The sequence below is a fragment of the Bombina bombina genome, chromosome 4, assembly GCF_027579735.1.
Source record: "Bombina bombina isolate aBomBom1 chromosome 4, aBomBom1.pri, whole genome shotgun sequence".
In the NCBI taxonomy this organism is placed as follows: domain Eukaryota; kingdom Metazoa; phylum Chordata; class Amphibia; order Anura; family Bombinatoridae; genus Bombina; species Bombina bombina.
Window position 1 is genome coordinate 479,737,740 of NC_069502.1, and position 17,677 is coordinate 479,755,416.

Consider the following 17,677-nt stretch of genomic DNA (forward strand, 5'->3'; position numbering starts at 1 on the left):
TATCAACTTTAATACCAAGTTTATTGTCCTATGACGGTACGAAGAAATCAATACAAGATACAGTATATTGAATTCAATACATTTTTAATAAAAAGGGCTGCTTAGTCTGTAAGTTATCATCCAATGCATAAAATGTATTTATTATTTACTCATAAAATGTACAGGCCCTGGGACGCTACAAGCGTCTCAAACAAACAAATTAAAGAGATAGAAAGAAGCCCATAGCAACCTGTAAAACTACCCCTTTATGAATGTGTGTCACACATAGTTGAACATAGTAACATTATATGGAAACTCTGAAAAGTTAAATTGTTGAATAGGGAATGTTCTAAACCTATGTAATCACATTTATTGCAATTAATAATAGACATTGTTGAATTAGTGATAATTCTTAAATCTTAAAGGTTGATTTAATGTATTATATATATATATATTTAAATGTGTCTAAATGAGAACAAAAACAACATCATGTAAAGGTCTGTATAGTTAGTAGAGAAAGGTTTGAATTTCTGGACCATCAGTTTCATCATTGATTTGTGACACTTTGATTATAGTAAAAGTAAAACTATTAAGTCAGATATGGGGACTGCCAAAAGTTTATAACAGAATGTGGTGTTAGTGGTCATGATTCTGCTACATTATTATGTCTTGATGACACGTTGCATGAACTGCTCAGTATAGTATGTGGCTGATAAAAGCCTTGTCGGTGTCTGAAGATGAGCGATTTGCAGAAATAACTTGTAAAAAGTGGTACAACTATGGTAACAAAGTGTTTACAAAAGTGCTCAAACCAGGGAATGAACAATAGGGTAATAGCTTTTTCCCACCCCAGGAACAGCCTCAGCATGTACCTTTTACATAGATGAACTTCCCTGAAAAATATTAAACTGGTCCTCACTAAATAGTACAATTCAGCCCAAAAATACTAGACAAATCCCTCTCTGAATGAGACCACAAATGTTAATTTCAGCTTAGTTTGGGCCTTGTTAGTGAGCTGCAGCCATATGTCTCTAGGCACATTTGGTCAACGGGTCCACATCTGATTTCCTGCCATCACCCTTAGGGAAACTTCCCCAAGAGTCATAATTTGCATACACAAGAAGAGAGAAGCAATCAAACCAAGGAACAAACAATAGATTAACAACTTGTTCTTTGGCTTGTAACCACCCCAAGAGCAGCCTCAGGAGTATTCTCTGTTTACCTTTAAAGTGAATGTAATCTTTGACAAATGTGTGTCCGCTTTTTAAAAATCCTATTAAAAACAGGGGCACTTTCATTCATCAAAGTTTATATTTCACTGGTTTTGTTAAAATGCTTACGTTTTCTTCTTGAAAGCCGGACCAGTGATTCCCCCGCCTTCCGCTCGTCTCTTCTTACGTCAGAAATGAAGAATCCGGCTTTCTCCAATCACGGCTTCCCCCCCCCCAGAGCAAACATTGCCTCTGGCCATGATGTGATTCGAGGGAGCCGAATTCTTCATTTCTGATGTATGAAGAGACGAGCAGCAGGCGGGGGAATAGCTGGTCCGGCTTTCAAGAATAAAAGGGGTAAGTATTTTAACAAAACCAGTGAAATGTAAACTTTGATGAATGAAAGTGCCCCTGTTTTTAATAGTATTTTTAAAAAATGGGCACATATTCACTTTAAGTCTTTCTGTCAGCTAAGGTAAGAAGAGTTTCAATATATTTTTATAGCTTGTGCATCAGTGTACACATTTAGCATCAGTTCACCTTCCCAAAACAGCCAAAATTATAATTTTACAATTTATGTTCCAATTAAAATTAACAATTGAATATCAGAAAATAGAACCACCAAACATGTGACCCCCTCTTTAAAAAGAGGGGGCACTTACCCTGTGGTAGTGCATAGTTTGGGGTGCTATGGTCCCTTTTATAGCTCAGAAATGCACCAAGTATACAAATGATTGCTATTTCTATGGCAATCACCTACTCGTTAAAGGGGTATGAGACCACTCATTTGATTATGGGCAATCAACTCTTTCATGTGAGGTTTATTGGGTGTATGCATGTTTTATGCTGTCATTTGGGGATAGGGACTTTTTTGTGACCACTATACCCCATACACTTAATATATTAGATAGGTGATTGGCATAAAAATTGCAATCCCCTACTAATGGTCATCTGTCGCGGGCACTGGTGGTGACATCACAAGGCCTACAGGGAAGAGCCGCTGCAGGGTTCCTCAGGATCAGAAAAAGGACCCCCTGTATGACAAACCTCTGTTTGTCATATGCACTGCAGGAGAGATGTGCATGACAAGGATACCTCGTCATGCACATCTAAGTGTTTAAAGTCATGGTAAAGACATTTTGAATATAAATATGAAATGGTTGTTTAAAAAATGGATATAGACAACTTTACTTTATAGCAACAACATACCTGGAATGGTTAGAAATAGTTTTTTTTGTTGTTGTTTTTTTCTTGCACCACTGATACCTTATCAATGAATTTTTCATGATGGTGAGAATTCACAAGCCTTGCCCTTTCTTTTGTTCAGATGACGGCAATATTTTTCTCTTTCTTCTTGTTGCCCTGCTTTATCTTTTTTTGCCCTCATCTACTTGATTATATGCATAACTTAGGATCATGAGAAGTGGGAGGGATTTAAAGCTCTGGTATGTTGTGTTGTCTTTTTGCCTCCCCCTAGTGGTTAGGAGGGAAATATTTCTACACATGATGAGTCTCACCATCATGAAAGAAATACATTTATCAAGTAAGCATAAATTTTGTTTTTGTGACTGGATTGCTAGTCCATTAACATCAAACACCCACAGTATTTAGCGAATGACATTTCCTGTAATTGTCACTTACCCTAGCCAAGCATGATTGAGTCATTTGGAAACTTTATTTTACCAGTATTGTGGATAGTGATAATATATTCTGGGACTAGTTATGGGTATATTTTAATATAGCTGGATATTTTGAGTGGTCCGTGACTGCCCCCCCCCCCATGCATACATGTAAATTTCAGGGGCAGTTTCATTTGCATTTAGCTGTTTGGTTTAAGTCATCTCTTCTCATTTTATGTTGGTTTTTATAAAACAGAATTTATGCTTACCTGATAAATGTATTTCTTTCCGGATATGGTGAGTCCACGGAGTCCTCAATTACTGTTGGGAATATCACTCCTGGCCAGCAAGAGGAGGCAAAGAGCACCACATCAATGCTGTTAAGTATCACTCGCCTTCCCACAATCCCCAGTCATTAGCGCGAAGGAAAATAAAAAAAAAAGTAACACAAGGTGTAGAGATTTAGTAAAAAAAAACTGTCTTAACAATACAGGGTGGGCCATGGACTCACCATATCCGGAAATAAATAAATTTATCAGGTAAGCATAAATTCTGTTTTCTTTCCTAAGATATGGTGAGTCCTCAATTACTGTTGGAAACCAATTCCCAAGCTAAAGGACACGGAGGACTAGGGAGGGACAAGACAGGTATACCTAAATAGAAGGCATCAGCGCTTGAAGAACCTTTCTCCCAAAAGAAGCCTCAGCCGAGGCAAAAATATCAAATTTATAAAATTTTGAAAAAGTTATGCAAAGAAGACCAAGTTGCAGCCTTGCAAATCTGCTCAACAGAAGCTTCATTTTTGAAAGCCCAAGAAGAAGAAACAGCCCTGGTGGAGTGAGCTGTAATTCTTTCAGGAGGCTGCTGACCAGCAGTTTCATAAGCCAAACGAATAAATACTTCTCAGCCAGAGGGAAAGAGAAGTAGCAGTAGCTTTTTGACCTTTACGTTTCCCAGAAAAACAGACAACGCAGAAGACTGACAAAAATCTTTGGTCGCCTGCAAATAAAATTTAAGAGCACACACAACATCTAGGTTGTGCAACAGATGTTCCTTATGAGAAGAAGGATTAGGACACAGAGAAGGAACCACAATCTCTTGATTAATATTTCTGTCCGACACAACCTTCGGAAGAAAACCAAACTTTGTACGAAGGACTGCATGAAATATAAGATAAGGCGAATCGCACTGCAAAGCTGAAAGCTCAGAAACTCTCCAAGCAGAAGAGATAGCTGTAAGAAACAAAACCTTCCAAGATAATAACTTAATATCTATGGAATGCATTGGTTCAAACGGAGCCTGTTGCAAAACTCTAAGAACAAGATTAAGGTTCTACGGTGGAGCAACAGATTTACACAGGCCTAATACTGACCAAGGCCTGGCAAAAAGATTGCACATCGGGCACATCCGCCAAACGTCTGTGCAACAAATCAGAGCAGAAATTTGACCCTTCAAAGTACCCCAGGGCACTGAATGGGTAAGGGCTTGGGACGCTTGAGGAGAAATCTGCCGCATTCCCTGAGCAACATCAACCTGAGAGAATGGTGTCTCAGTAACAAAAAGTCTATCCTTGTACATTAAAGTTCTTTCAATACAATCAGAACAAAAAGTAAAGGGAGTTCAACTTGTCTATCTAGACAAAGCTTGCATTGAGCAGGAGTCACAGTCTCTTGATCCATCTTGCAAAAAAACTAAATAAAAAAAAAAACTTTTTTTAATTTATTTTTTTAAAATGTACTGCCCCTTTAAAGGGACAGTATACACTCATTTTCATATAACTGCATATAATAGACACTACTATAAAGTATAAGATGCACAGATACTGATATAAAAATCCAGTATAAAATGGTTTAAAAACGTACTTAAAAGCTTTCAGTTTAGCTCTGTTGAAAAGGTAGTTGGAAAGCCCACTGCAAGTGGGAAATAAGACACTCCCACCCTCCCCTTTCTTTTGCATATGAAAAGACCCTTTACACAAACAGGAACAAGCTGGAAAAGGTAGCTGACGGTATTCAAATAAAACTTTGGGGCTTGGTTAGGAGTCTGAAAATCAGAGCAATGTTCTTTAAAAATAAGCAAAATTATACATTTAAAAAAAAAAAAACTTCATGGGCTTTATAAATAGATCATCTACAAAACATTTATGTAAAGAAAAAATGAGTGTATAATGGCCCTTTAAGAGCATTCGTTCCCAACAGAAAACGGCTAAAGCAAGCTCAATAAAAACCGCTAACTCTTGCAAGATTTTAGCTAAGTATGAAAAGTTAGACAATCTGACAGACACAGGCTACTCTACACCTCAGTGTGTCACTGAGGTGCCTACCTGTCCCCTCTGCACACTGGATACAACCCGCTGTCAGTAACGAAGTCTGCAGTGACTATAATCGTCAGCTCTGTTGAGGAGCTTGATGTAGGAGCACTTCTGCTATAAGCTACGCTGTAAAATAAAAGCGTGCGTTTAGGGAAACTTAACCGCCACAGAAACGGACCCGCCTCCCTAAGCATCGAAGAGGGGGTCCCAGAGGCCATTATCAGATATGTGATCAAATTCACAAAAGCGCTCCGTGAACATGTCTCAGGATTCGAAGTCTAAACTGAGACATGTCCAGACCTATCCAAAACACTCCAGATAGTATTATACTAAACCACCTTAGTTAAAGTCCTGGGTTCTCCCCATACGTTTAAACACTCTCAAAGCCCCAGTGCCTGCTTCCTGTCTAATAAACCTGCTTTAAAACAGGAGATTTAGTCCCAATAAAATGCAGTTACCATTTTAGTGCCAAATTCCTGTCTCTTCTATATAAAACAACAAAATGGCACTTACCTGCACCTCAGGCTGTCTGGCAGGATGACAGCTCACCCGGTATGAGAGGATGCCACCCCTCACAGAGACCTGTGAATACAAGAGAGGACAGAGTAAACCTACTCTGGCTTTCAATGTAAGGGCAGCAACCTGTTAGGAAAACGTAGTGAGCCCCGCCCCCCCCCCCCCCCCCCCCCACACACACACACACACAAGTTCGAAACTGCTTGACAGCTACCACAGCCCTTCGGAAGAGACTAACGTTGAGTACAGCTATACCCAGATTTGTCAGGAAGATCAGAGCAAACCTGCTCTGGCTTTAAAATAATAAAATCTTGATTGTAGAAAAATCATCAACAGACACCTAACTTCACCTCCTCCTTGCACTGAAGGCAAAGAGAATGACTGGGAATTGTGGGAAGGGGAGTGATACTTAACAGCTTTGCTGTGGTGCTCTTTGCCGCCTTCTGCTGGCCAGGAGTGATATTCCCAACAGTAATTAAGGACTCTGTGGACTCACCATATCTTAGGAAAGAAAGTTTTTGTTTTTACATTATGCATGGGCTGTGTTACAAAAAAAACTAAATACAAAATTACACAGCTATAATAAAGCAAGGGTATTGATAAGGATTTTATATGCCTAATTTTAGTTGTTGTTTTTTTATTATTATTTCAAGGACATTCCTGTTTCTGTAATGTGCCACCTAGTGGCATCACTTCTCTGAATGAAATTAGTACACCCCAATAGAATATATTTTAAAGTTGTTTTTTTTTCTTTCCTAGATTCTGTGAAGAAGCAAACATTTTAGACCTAAGTGCATTTTTATCCCTTTTCTGTAGATAGACATGTTTTTAAACTTTTTGTTGTCTTGGGCTTTATAAGAGCTTTTACTGTTGAGAATAATTGTCTTCATGCAGTAGTTCCTGATATATATATATATATATATAAAAAAAAAAAATTTACTTCCATAAATCTTAAGATGTATGTTTCCATATCCCCACCCATTGAAACAATTTTAACATTTTTTTTTATTTTATTGTTTGGATTACCATTGACTATTTAAAGGGACAGTCTAAATCTTAGTCATCTTAAAGTCTTACTTTAGATTAACCTACAGTTCCAAGGGTCTCTTTCTGTATCCGATTGAATTGACATTTCTATGAGCCCTTATGTGGACAGCACTGGGCATTCAAGAGCTTTTTTGTTTTCAGATCTAGGATTGTTTTCATTGACTAGTTTCTTAGCGCAATGGTTATTAGAGTGTTGCAGATATGTTTTACATTACCTAAAAAGACAAACATTTGACAAATTAGGATGTTGTCTGATTCTAGAATAATGTTCAAACTCTTGGAGAATCTTTAAGAGACCATTTTTCACACATTTTAAAATTAGAACAATTTTTTCCTTCCATTTTATTCTGAATATGATTTCTTAATCTGCGTACTTCTTTACATATCTATCAGAAAGAAAAGGAAAAAAGAAGAAATCATCCCTCGTAAGTTAATTTGGAAAACAAAAATTAAAGTGTTTGAGAATAAAATGTAGTTTCTCTTGTTAAGTGTATCCAGTCCACGGATCATCCATTACTTATGGGATATTAACTCCTCCCCAACAGGAAGTGCAAGAGGATTCACCCAGCAGAGCTGCTATATAGCTCCTCCCCTAACTGCCATTACCAGTCATTCTCTTGCACCCAACGAATAGATAGGATGTGTGAGAGGACTGTGGTGATTATACTTAGTTTCATACCTTCAATCAAAAGTTTGTTATTTTATAATAGCACCGGAGTGTGTTATTCCTTCTCTGGTAGAATTTGAAGAAGAATCTACCTGAGTTTTTCTATGATTTTAGCCGGAGTAGTTAAGATCATATTGCTGTTTCCTCGGCCATCTGAGGAGAGGTAAACTTCAGATCAGGGGGACAGCGGGCAGATTAATCTGCAAAGAGGTATGTAGCAGCTTATTATTTTCTGACAATGGAATTGATGAGAAAATTCTGCCATACCGATATAATGTAAACTCAGCCTTAAATGCAGTAGCAGCAACTGGTATCAGGCTGTCATGTATGTATATTTTACACTTCAGTATTCTGGGGAATGGCACTTCACTGGAATTATACTGTATGCATAAAACTTTAGCCTAATTTGCAGGGACTAGCAACAGGCTTTTTAATAACACTCAATTTATTAATGTTAAACGTTTTTTGCTGGCATGTAAAATCGTTTAATTTTCTGAGGTACTGGGTGAAAAAATGTTTTTGGGCACTATTTTTTTCCACTTGGCAGTCGTTTTATTTAATTTATGACAGTTTACTGATCTCTCTCACTGTTATGTGTGAGGGGGAGACATCAAAAAATTCAGTCAGAAGTTTATTGTCTTCCCTGCATGATCCGGTTCATCTCTACAGAACTCAGGGGTCTTCAAAACTTGTTTTGAGGGAGGTAATCACTCACAGCAGAGCTGTGAGATTGTAGTTGACTGTGATAAAAAACGTTTATTTCTGTATTTTTTTTTTTTTTTTCTGCTTTCAGGGTTAGTTATCCTTTGCTAATGGAGAGCAATCCTTTGCTAAAATTGTGTTTTTTACAAAGATTTGATGCTATAACTTTTCAGTTTATTAATTTTCAACTGTCATAACTTTTTCTGTGCTTCTTATAGGCACAGTACATTTTCATATTATAGTAAATTACTTGAAAAGTATTTCCAAGTTGCTAGTTTATTTGCTAGTGTGTTAAACATGTCTGATTCAGAGGAAGATATCTGTGCTATATGTGCTAAAGCCAAAGTGGAGCCCAATAGAAATTTATGTACTAACTGTATTGATGCTACTTTAAATAAAAGTCAATCTGTACAAATTGAACATATTTCACCAAACAACGAGGGGAGAGTTATGCCGACTAACTCGCCTCACGTGTCAGTACCTGCATCTCCCGCTCGGGAGGGTGCGTGATATTGTAGCGCCGAGTACATCTGGGCGGCCATTTACAAATCACATTAAAGGATATGGCTACTGTTATGACTGAAGTTTTGGCTAAATTACCAGAACTAAGAGGTAAGCGTGATCACTCTGGGGTGAGAACAGAGTGCGCTGATAATATTAGGGCCATGTCAGACCACTGCCGTCACCAATTTGCAGAACATGAGGACGGAGAGCTTCATTCTGCGGGTGACGGTTCTGATCCAAACAAACTGGATTCAGATATTTCAAATTTTAAATTTAAGCTGGAAAACCCTCCGTGTATTACTAGGGGAGGGTGTTAGCGGCTCAGAATGATTGTAACACAGTTGCAATACCAGAGAAAAATGTGTAGGTTTGGATAAATATTTTGTGCTGGTACCCGGCGAGTACTGACGTTTTTTCCTATACCTAAGAGACTTACTGAAATTGTTACTAAGGAGTGGATAGACCCGGTGTGCCGTTCTCACCCCCTCCGATATTTAGAAAGATGTTTCCAATAGACGCCACCACACGGGACTTATGGCAAACGGTCCCTAAGGTGGAGGGGAGCAGTTTCTACTTTAGCTAAGCGTACCACTATCCCGGTGGAGGATAGCTGTGCCTTTTCAGATCCAATGTATAAAAAGTTAGAGGGTTACCTTAAAGAAATGTTGTCAACAAGGTTTTATATTGCAACCTCTTGCATGCATTGCGCCTGTCCACGGCTGCAGCAGCATTTTGGTTTGAGTCTCTGGAAGAGACACTTGAATCAGCTCCATTAGATGAGATTACACACAAGCTTAAAGCCCTTAAGTTAGCTAACTCATTTATTTCAGATGCCGTAGTACATTTAACTAACTTACGGCTAAGAATTCCGGATTCGCCATTCCAGGCACGCAGAGCACTGTGGCTAAAATCCTGGTCAGCTGACGTTACTTCTAAATCTAAATTGCTTAATATACCTTTCAAAGGGCAGACCTTATTCGGGCCCCCGGGTTGAAAGAAATTATCGCTGACATTACAGGAGGTAAAGGCCATGCCCTGCCTCAAGACAGAGCCAAACCTAAGGCTAGACAGTCTAATTTTCGTTCCTTTCGTAATTTCAAAGCAGGAGCAGCATCAACTTCCTCTGCACCAAAACAGGAAGGAGCTGTTGCTCGCTACAGACAAGGCTGGAGACCTAACCAGTCCTGGAACAAGGGCAAGCAGGCCAGGAAACCTGCTGCTGCCCCTAAGACAGCATGAATCGAGGGCCCCCGATCCGGGAACGGATCTAGTGGGGGGCAGACTTTCTCTCTTCGCCCAGGCTTGGGCAAGAGATGTCCCAGGATCCCTGGGCGTTAGAGATCATATCTCAGGGATACCTTCTAGACTTCAAATTCTCTCCCCCCAAGAGGGAGATTTCATCTGTCAAGGTTGTCAACAAACCAAATAAGAAAGAGGCGTTTCTACGCTGCGTACAAGATCTTTTATTAATGGGAGTGATCCATCCGGTTCCGCGGTCGGAACAAGGACAAGGGTTTTACTCAAATCTGTTTGTGGTTCCCAAAAAAGAGGGAACTTTCAAGCCAATCTTGGATTTAAAGATCCTAAACAAATTCCTAAGAGTTCCATCGTTCAAAATGGAAACTATTCGGACAATTTTACCCATGATCCAAAAGGGTCAGTACATGACAACAGTGGATTTAAAGGATGCTTACCTTCACATACCGATTCACAAAGATCATTACCGGTATCTAAGGTTTGCCTTTCTAGACAGGCATTACCAGTTTGTAGCTCTTCCATTCGGATTGGCTACGGCTCCGAGAATCTACACAAAGGTTCTGGGTGCTCTTCTGGCGGTACTAAGACCGCGAGGAATTGCGGTAGCTCCGTACCTAGACGACATTCTGATACAAGCTTCAAGCTTTCAAACTGCCAAGTCTCATACAGAGTTAGTACTGGCATTTCTAAGGTCGCATGGATGGAAGGTGAACGAAAGAAGAGTTCTCTCTTTCCACTCACAAGAGTTCCCTTCTTGGGGACTCTTATAGATTCTGTAGAAATGAAGATTTACCTGACAGAAGAAGGTTAACAAAGCTTCAAAATGCATGTCGTGTCCTTCATTCCATTCAACACCCGTCAGTAGCTCAATGCATGGAGGCTGATCGGCTTAATGGTAGCAGCAATGGACATAGTACCCTTTGCACGCCCTACATCTCAGACCGCTGCAATTGTGCATGCTAAGTCAGTGGAATGGGGATTACTCAGACTTGTCCCCTACTCTGAATCTGGATCAAGAGACCAGAAATTCTCTTCTATGGTGGCTTTCTCGGCCACATTTGTCCAGGGGGATGCCATTCAGCAGGCCGGACTGGACAATTGTAACAACAGACGCCAGCCTACTAGGTTGGGCGCTGTCTGGAATTCTCTGAAGGCTCAGGGACAATGGAATCAGGAGGAGAGTCTCCTACCAATAAACATTCTGGAATTGAGAGCAGTTCTCAATGCCCTTCTGGCTTGGCCCCAGTTAACAACTCGGGGTTTCATCAGGTTTCAGTCGGACAACATCACGACTGTAGCTTACATCAACCATCAGGGAGGGACAAGAAGCTCCCTAGCATGATGGAAGTATCAAAGATAATTCGCTGGGCAGAGTCTCACTCTTGCCACCTGTCAGCAATCCACATCCCGGGAGTGGAGAACTGGGAGGCGGATTTCTTAAGTCGTCAGACTTTTCATCCGGGGGAGTGGGAACTTCATCCGGAGGTCTTTGCCCAAATACTTCGACGTTGGGGCAAACCAGAGATAGATCTCATGGCGTCTCGACAGAACGCCAAGCTTCCTCGTTACGGGTCCAGATCCAGGGATCCGGGAGCGGTTCTGATAGATGCTTTCACAGCACCTTGGACCTTCGGGATGGCTTATGTGTTTCCACCCTTCCCGATGCTTCCTCGATTGATTGCCCAGAATCAAACAGGAGAGAGCATCAGTGATTCTAATAGCGCCTGCATGGCCACGCAGGACTTGGTATGCAGATCTAGTGGACATGTCATCCTGTCCACCTTGGTCGCTACCTCTGAAACAGGACCTTCTGATCCAGGGTCCCTTCAAACATCAAAATCTAATTTCTCTGAAGCGGACTGCTTGGAAATTGAACGCTTGATTTTATCAAAACGTGGTTTTTCTGAGTCAGTTATTGATACCTTAATACAGGCTAGGAAGCCTGTTACCAGAAAGATTTACCATAAGATATGGCGCAAATACTTATATTGGTGCGAATCCAAGAGTTACTCATGGAGTAAGGTTAGGATTCCGAGGATATTGTCTTTTCTACAAGAAGGTTTAGAAAAGGGTTTATCCGCTAGTTCCTTAAAGGGACAGATTTCAGCTCTGTCCATTCCTTTTACACAAACGTCTCTCAGAAGTTCCGGACGTTCAAGCTTTTTGTCAGGCTTTAGCTAGGATCAAGCCTGTGTTTAAACTGTTGCTCCACCATGGAGTTTGACATTAGTTCTTAATGTTTTACAGGGGGTTCCGTTTGAACCCCTTCATTCATTGATATCAAGTTGTTATCTTGGAAAGTTCTGTTTTTAATGGCGATTTCCTCGGCTCGAAGAGTCTCTGAGTTATCTGCCTTACATTGTGATTCTCCTTATCTGATTTTTCATTCAGACAAGGTAGTTCTGCGTACTAAACCTGGGTTCCTACCTAAGGTGGTCACTAACAGGAATATCAATCAAGAGATTGTGGTTCCATCTTTGTGTCCTAATCCTTCTTCGAAAAAGGAATGTCTGCTACACAATCTAGATGTAGTCCGTGCCCTGAAATTTTATCTACAGGCAACTAACGATTTTCGACAAACGTCTTCCCTGTTTGTCGTTTATTCTGGTCAGAGGAGAGGTCAAAAAGCTTCGGCTACCTCTCTCTCCTTTTGGCTTCGTAGCATAATACGGTTAGCCTATGAGACTGCTGGACAGCAGCCTCCTGAAAGAATTACAGCACATTCTACTAGAGCTGTGGCTTCCACTTGGGCCTTTAAGAATGAGGCTTCTGTTGAAACAGATTTGCAAGGCTGCAACTTGGTCTTCTCTTCATACTTTTTCCAAATTTTACAAATTTGACACTTTTGCTTCTTCGGAGGCTGTTTTTGGGAGAAAGGTTCTTCAGGCAGTGGTTCCTTCCGTATAAAGAGCCTGCCTGTCCCTCCCGTCATCCGTGTACTTTAGCTTTGGTATTGGTATCCCATAAGTAATGGATGATCGTGGACTGGATACACTTAACAAGACGAAAACATAATTATGCTTACCTGATAAATTTATTTCTCTTGTAATGTATCCAGTCCACGGCCCGCCCTGTCACTTTAAGGCAGGTAATTTTTCCATTAAACTACAGTCACCACTGCACCCTATGGTTTTCCTTTCTCTGCATGTTTTCGGTCGAATGACTGGTAATGGCAGTTAGGGGAGGAGCTATATAGCAGCTCTGCTGGGTGAATCCTCTTGCACTTCCTGTTGGGGAGGAGTTAATATCCCCTAAGTAATGGATGATCCGTGGACTGGATACACTACAAGAGAAATAAATTTATCAGGTAAGCATAAATTATGTTTTTTGGAGTTAATGTAAGCAGAACATTTTTTTTTTATTTTTTTTTATAAGATAGTAAGAAGCTATGTGACAGAGCAATATAAGTGTACTTTGGGAATATATGAGAGATTGTAAAATAAAGGGACAGTTCAGCAGGTGTTTTGTGGTTAGAACTATCATTCATTTCATTCAGTATCCCAGTCCTGTCCCATCAGCATCGGGTACTGACTATGTTTATGAAGGTAGCAAGATTATAGCCTGTGTCTAGGCTGCTCATTTTACATGTTGTCATAGATTTTGATATTAAAGGGACACTCAGGTTAAAATAAATTTTCATGATTCAGATACAGCATGTAATTTTAAACAACTTTCCAATTTACTTCCATTAAAAAAAATGTCTTTTATATTTACAATTTTTGAGTCACCAGATCCTACTGAGCATGTGCAAGAATTCACTGACTATACGTATATGCATTTGTGATTGGCTGATTGCTATCACATGGTACAAGGGGAGTGGAAATATACATAACTTTGAAATTTGTTATAAAAAAATCTACTACACATTTGAAGTTCAGACTAAGTGCTATTGCATTGTCTTGTTATCTTGCATTTGTTGATTATGCAAATCTAATGTGTTGACTGGTCCTTTAAAGGAACCTTAAACACTTTGAGATGGTAATATGAAAAACTTAAATTGTGAGCTTTTCAGTTCCTGTTAGAAATTGAAGTGCATAATACTGTTGTATTCTACCCAGCCATTGGCTGCACACTCTAGTGACTTATTTATAGCTGTCCCTAATTGGCCACATCAAAGAATGATAACCTAAGTTACAACATGGCAGCACCCATTGTTTTATAGACACTAAAGCTTTTACACTTATTTTGTCAATATTTAAACAGCTAACTAAACTTTAAAAAATACATCTAAATGTTGTTATTCTCAGGCTAATCTTTTCTTTAAATGCATCATTCTATCTAGGATTTATTTAGTGTTTAATGTTCCTTAAAGATCTTTGTACTCTAATCAATATGATAGTTTAATTCTTAAATAGATATTTTGACAATCTGCTAGATTTACATAGAGCATTCTGTTAGTTATTGCAGAGCAGTACAGATTTTACAAACATTTTTCTCTTTTTTTTATTAATGCATGACTATAGTTGGTTGGGTTCCAGTCTGCTTTTTTAGTGAACTTATTAAGTAAAAGTTGACAAGGCATGTCTGAAGCAAGTCACTAAAGGAGGTCAGAAGCTTCTTTCTCTTTGAAAAGACTATGCCAGACTTGTCATATACAGCTCAGACACTTATTCAATAACTCTGTTTTCAGCTGCTTTACATTCACTTACCATTTCACGCATTGTTAACTTGGTGGTGTTTGTGCTAAGATATAAACATTACAAATTAAGTTATTCTGTGAAGGAATTTTCTTTTAACCCTGTTCAATGTGTGCAAGTCTGTCTCAAGACCATAAATACTATGGGAACAAAAAGGAAAGCCACACATTGTTATATTGGAAATTAGAAATTGATTTAAAATCAGGCAGTTTTCTACATGAAGTGGTTTTCATTAAATCATAAATCTCTGCCTGAAAATGTAAGTCAGTTGACACAGTGGCAATACTAGATTCCATAATTATCTGCAATTAGCTGTTTAGATCCCGATACAAAACTCAATGGTGCCTAACCAGATATCACCCTCCTTGACTTTTCTTACAGTTATAGTTACTTTATTGACAGTACAGCTCAAAGAAATCCCAACATTCTCTAGGCTGCACAGTAAGAAATCTACCGGCTTCTCTGTTTAAAGGGACACTGAACCCAATTTTTTTTCTTTAATGATTCCGATAGAGCATGCGATTTTAAGCAACTTTCTAATTTACTCATATTATCATTTTTTTCTTCATTCTCTTGCTATCTTTATTTGAAAAAGAAGGCATCTAAGCTAAGGAGCCAGACAATTTTTGGTTCAGACCCTGGACAGCACTTGTTTATTGGTGGGTGAATTTATCCACCAATCGGCAAGAACAACCCGGGTTGTTCACCAAAAATGGGCCAGCATCCTAAACTGAAGAAAATTTGATAATAGGAGTAAATAGAAAGTTGCTTAAAATTGCATGCTCTATCTGAATCATGAAAGAAAAATATTTGGGTTCATTGTCCCTTTAATAAAACATTAAAGGGAAATTAAACTAATAGCATGTATAAGCAATAAAGCACTCCGTAAACTGTGCTAAATGATTTTAAATCATTTATTTTGTAGCAAAGATTTGCACATTAAGAACATCTCAGGGATATACTATTTGAATAGCCTTGTGGAATATATGTTCCTGGCTTCCTGTGGCTAATTAGAGATGGGTGTATATGAGCTTGTGTGCCTATATAAGTAATCACTGTGTATAGTATTTCACCAAGCATGGTAGTGGCTCTCTGGTTTCTCTGAAGGGCGCATAAAAAAAAATATTTAAATGGATTTTACAGCAAAGGAGGCAAATTAGATTATGTGTATTGCAAACTTTATTTTCTTTAATTAACCCCTTCCGCCATTTGGACATAGGTAATATGTCACATAGTACTTTTCCCAGCATACTGTTTTGACTTAGTACCTACGTCCAGTGTAGAGGGCATGCTGCAGTCTCTGTTGTCAACTTAGACAACGGGAGCCGCAACTAGGAGGCAGCAGGCATCTGCCTTCATATGGTAAGGGTCCACTGATCGCCCTCCCCTATTGTATGAAGCCAGATCGCTTTAAAGAGAGTAACACTGTCTGTGTCACTTATCTTTCATTGGTAACGGTGGGAGCAGTGGGAGGGAAGAAGGGCAGGTGGGGTGGGTGGCCAGTGCCGGAGGGGTTCTTTACAATACAGAAAAAATGTTAGGCAGACGCAGAGGGGGGTCAACAGAAAAATATCGTTTGGAGGGGGGAGGTGGGACCCTTATACTACAGAAAAAAATAATTGCTGGAGGTAGGAGGGGGATCCCAACACTACAGAAAAAAATATATAAATGATTTTAAAAAAACACTAGACTGGCTCCAGTAACAACAGTAAGAGGGGATGGTAAGACAGCTGTTGGGTGAAGGGGAATTGGGTAAGGTTGGGAGGGTGAGGAGGGATCCTACAGAAATAAATAAAATATATTCTTTAAAAAGCCCTAAACTACATACTGGCAGACTGTCTCCCAGTACCTAAGATGGTGGTGACCTGTGTGGGGGTGAAGAGTGGTTTGGGAGGGATCAAGGGGTGGGAGGTGTCAGGTGGAAGGGTAATCCCTAAACTAGAGCAAAACTTACATTTTAGAGGTGTGGTGCACAGCTGTTTTGGCGGCCGGTTCTAATTTAAAAAACCAATGGCAAAGCTATGCTGTTCTCCTTAACAAAGGGGGACTGCAGTAGTTGCGTGTAAAAAATAATTTCAGTGAGAAACTCCGTTGGCAAGAATTTTTTTTTTTTTTATAATATATAATCATATTTGTGGCCAAATAGGGGCATCAAATATACCAAAATGGGCCCTATCAATACCCTTGATCGTAACCTTTATACCATTTTTATTGGTTAAAAAAGGCTCTATTTTTGTTCCAACAGAGTTATAGCAGAAATGCTAAAAATTCTCCCAGTACATTTGGGCAAGTTTTTATTCAGCGAATGGTTGAAAAACAATTTGTGTGGTGACCTGTTAACCCCTTTCAGCCAAAAGGAACACACATATGTATATGTGCTAGTATGTATATATATATATATATACTACTATATAATATATATTCTAATTAGCCGGTGGCCCAGCACTCCTTCCACTCAGGTGTGATATCCGCTGGGTGCTATACCTCGTAGAAACCTAAGTAGAACTGTATTGGTGAAGGAGGGCACTCACAGGACTTTCAAAACAATAAGTGAGTCAAACAATAATTCAAATTTATTTCCCAAATGTGTTACAACATTAATTAAGTGTCGACGTTTCGACCCCATTAGGGCCTTCTTCAAGACAATATGATTTGTGCGACGCAGCGTGCATCCACTCACAACGGCGTACAAGCCGAACTCCCAACCAGAGCAACAATATTGATAATCATCTATATTGTTGCTCTGTTTGGAGTTCGGCTTGTACGCCGTTGTGAGTGGATGCACGTTGCGTCGCACAAATCATATTTCGTCTTGACAATGTTGACACTTAATTTGATGTTGTAACACATTTAGAAATAAATTTGCATTATTGTTTGATTCTCAATAAGACCTTTGAGTGCCCCTCCTTCACCAATACAGTTATATATATATATATATATATATATATATATATATATATATATATAATATAAATATTATATATACACAACACACAACTACATTGTACGGTAATTTGGCTATCATAGTGCATGACGTGTGTGTGTGTATATAATATAGATATATATATATATATATATATATATCTATATATATATATATATATATAGATAGATAGATAGATAGATATAGATATATATATCGGAGCTGCAGGAAACTCCAGCAGTCTCAGCTGTTAAGTTACAGCCAAGAGCTAGAGTTCCTGATCTCCAGGCATCTACCCGCATAT

The 17,677-nt window shown here is 39.2% G+C and overlaps 1 protein-coding gene across 1 annotated transcript in view; it reads left to right on the forward strand.

Moving 5' to 3' along the window:
• MCPH1 (microcephalin 1) overlaps nt 1-17,677 on the forward strand; it is a 1,050,284-nt gene that overhangs the window by 264,312 nt on the left and 768,295 nt on the right. The gene's annotated exons all lie outside the window — the stretch shown is intronic.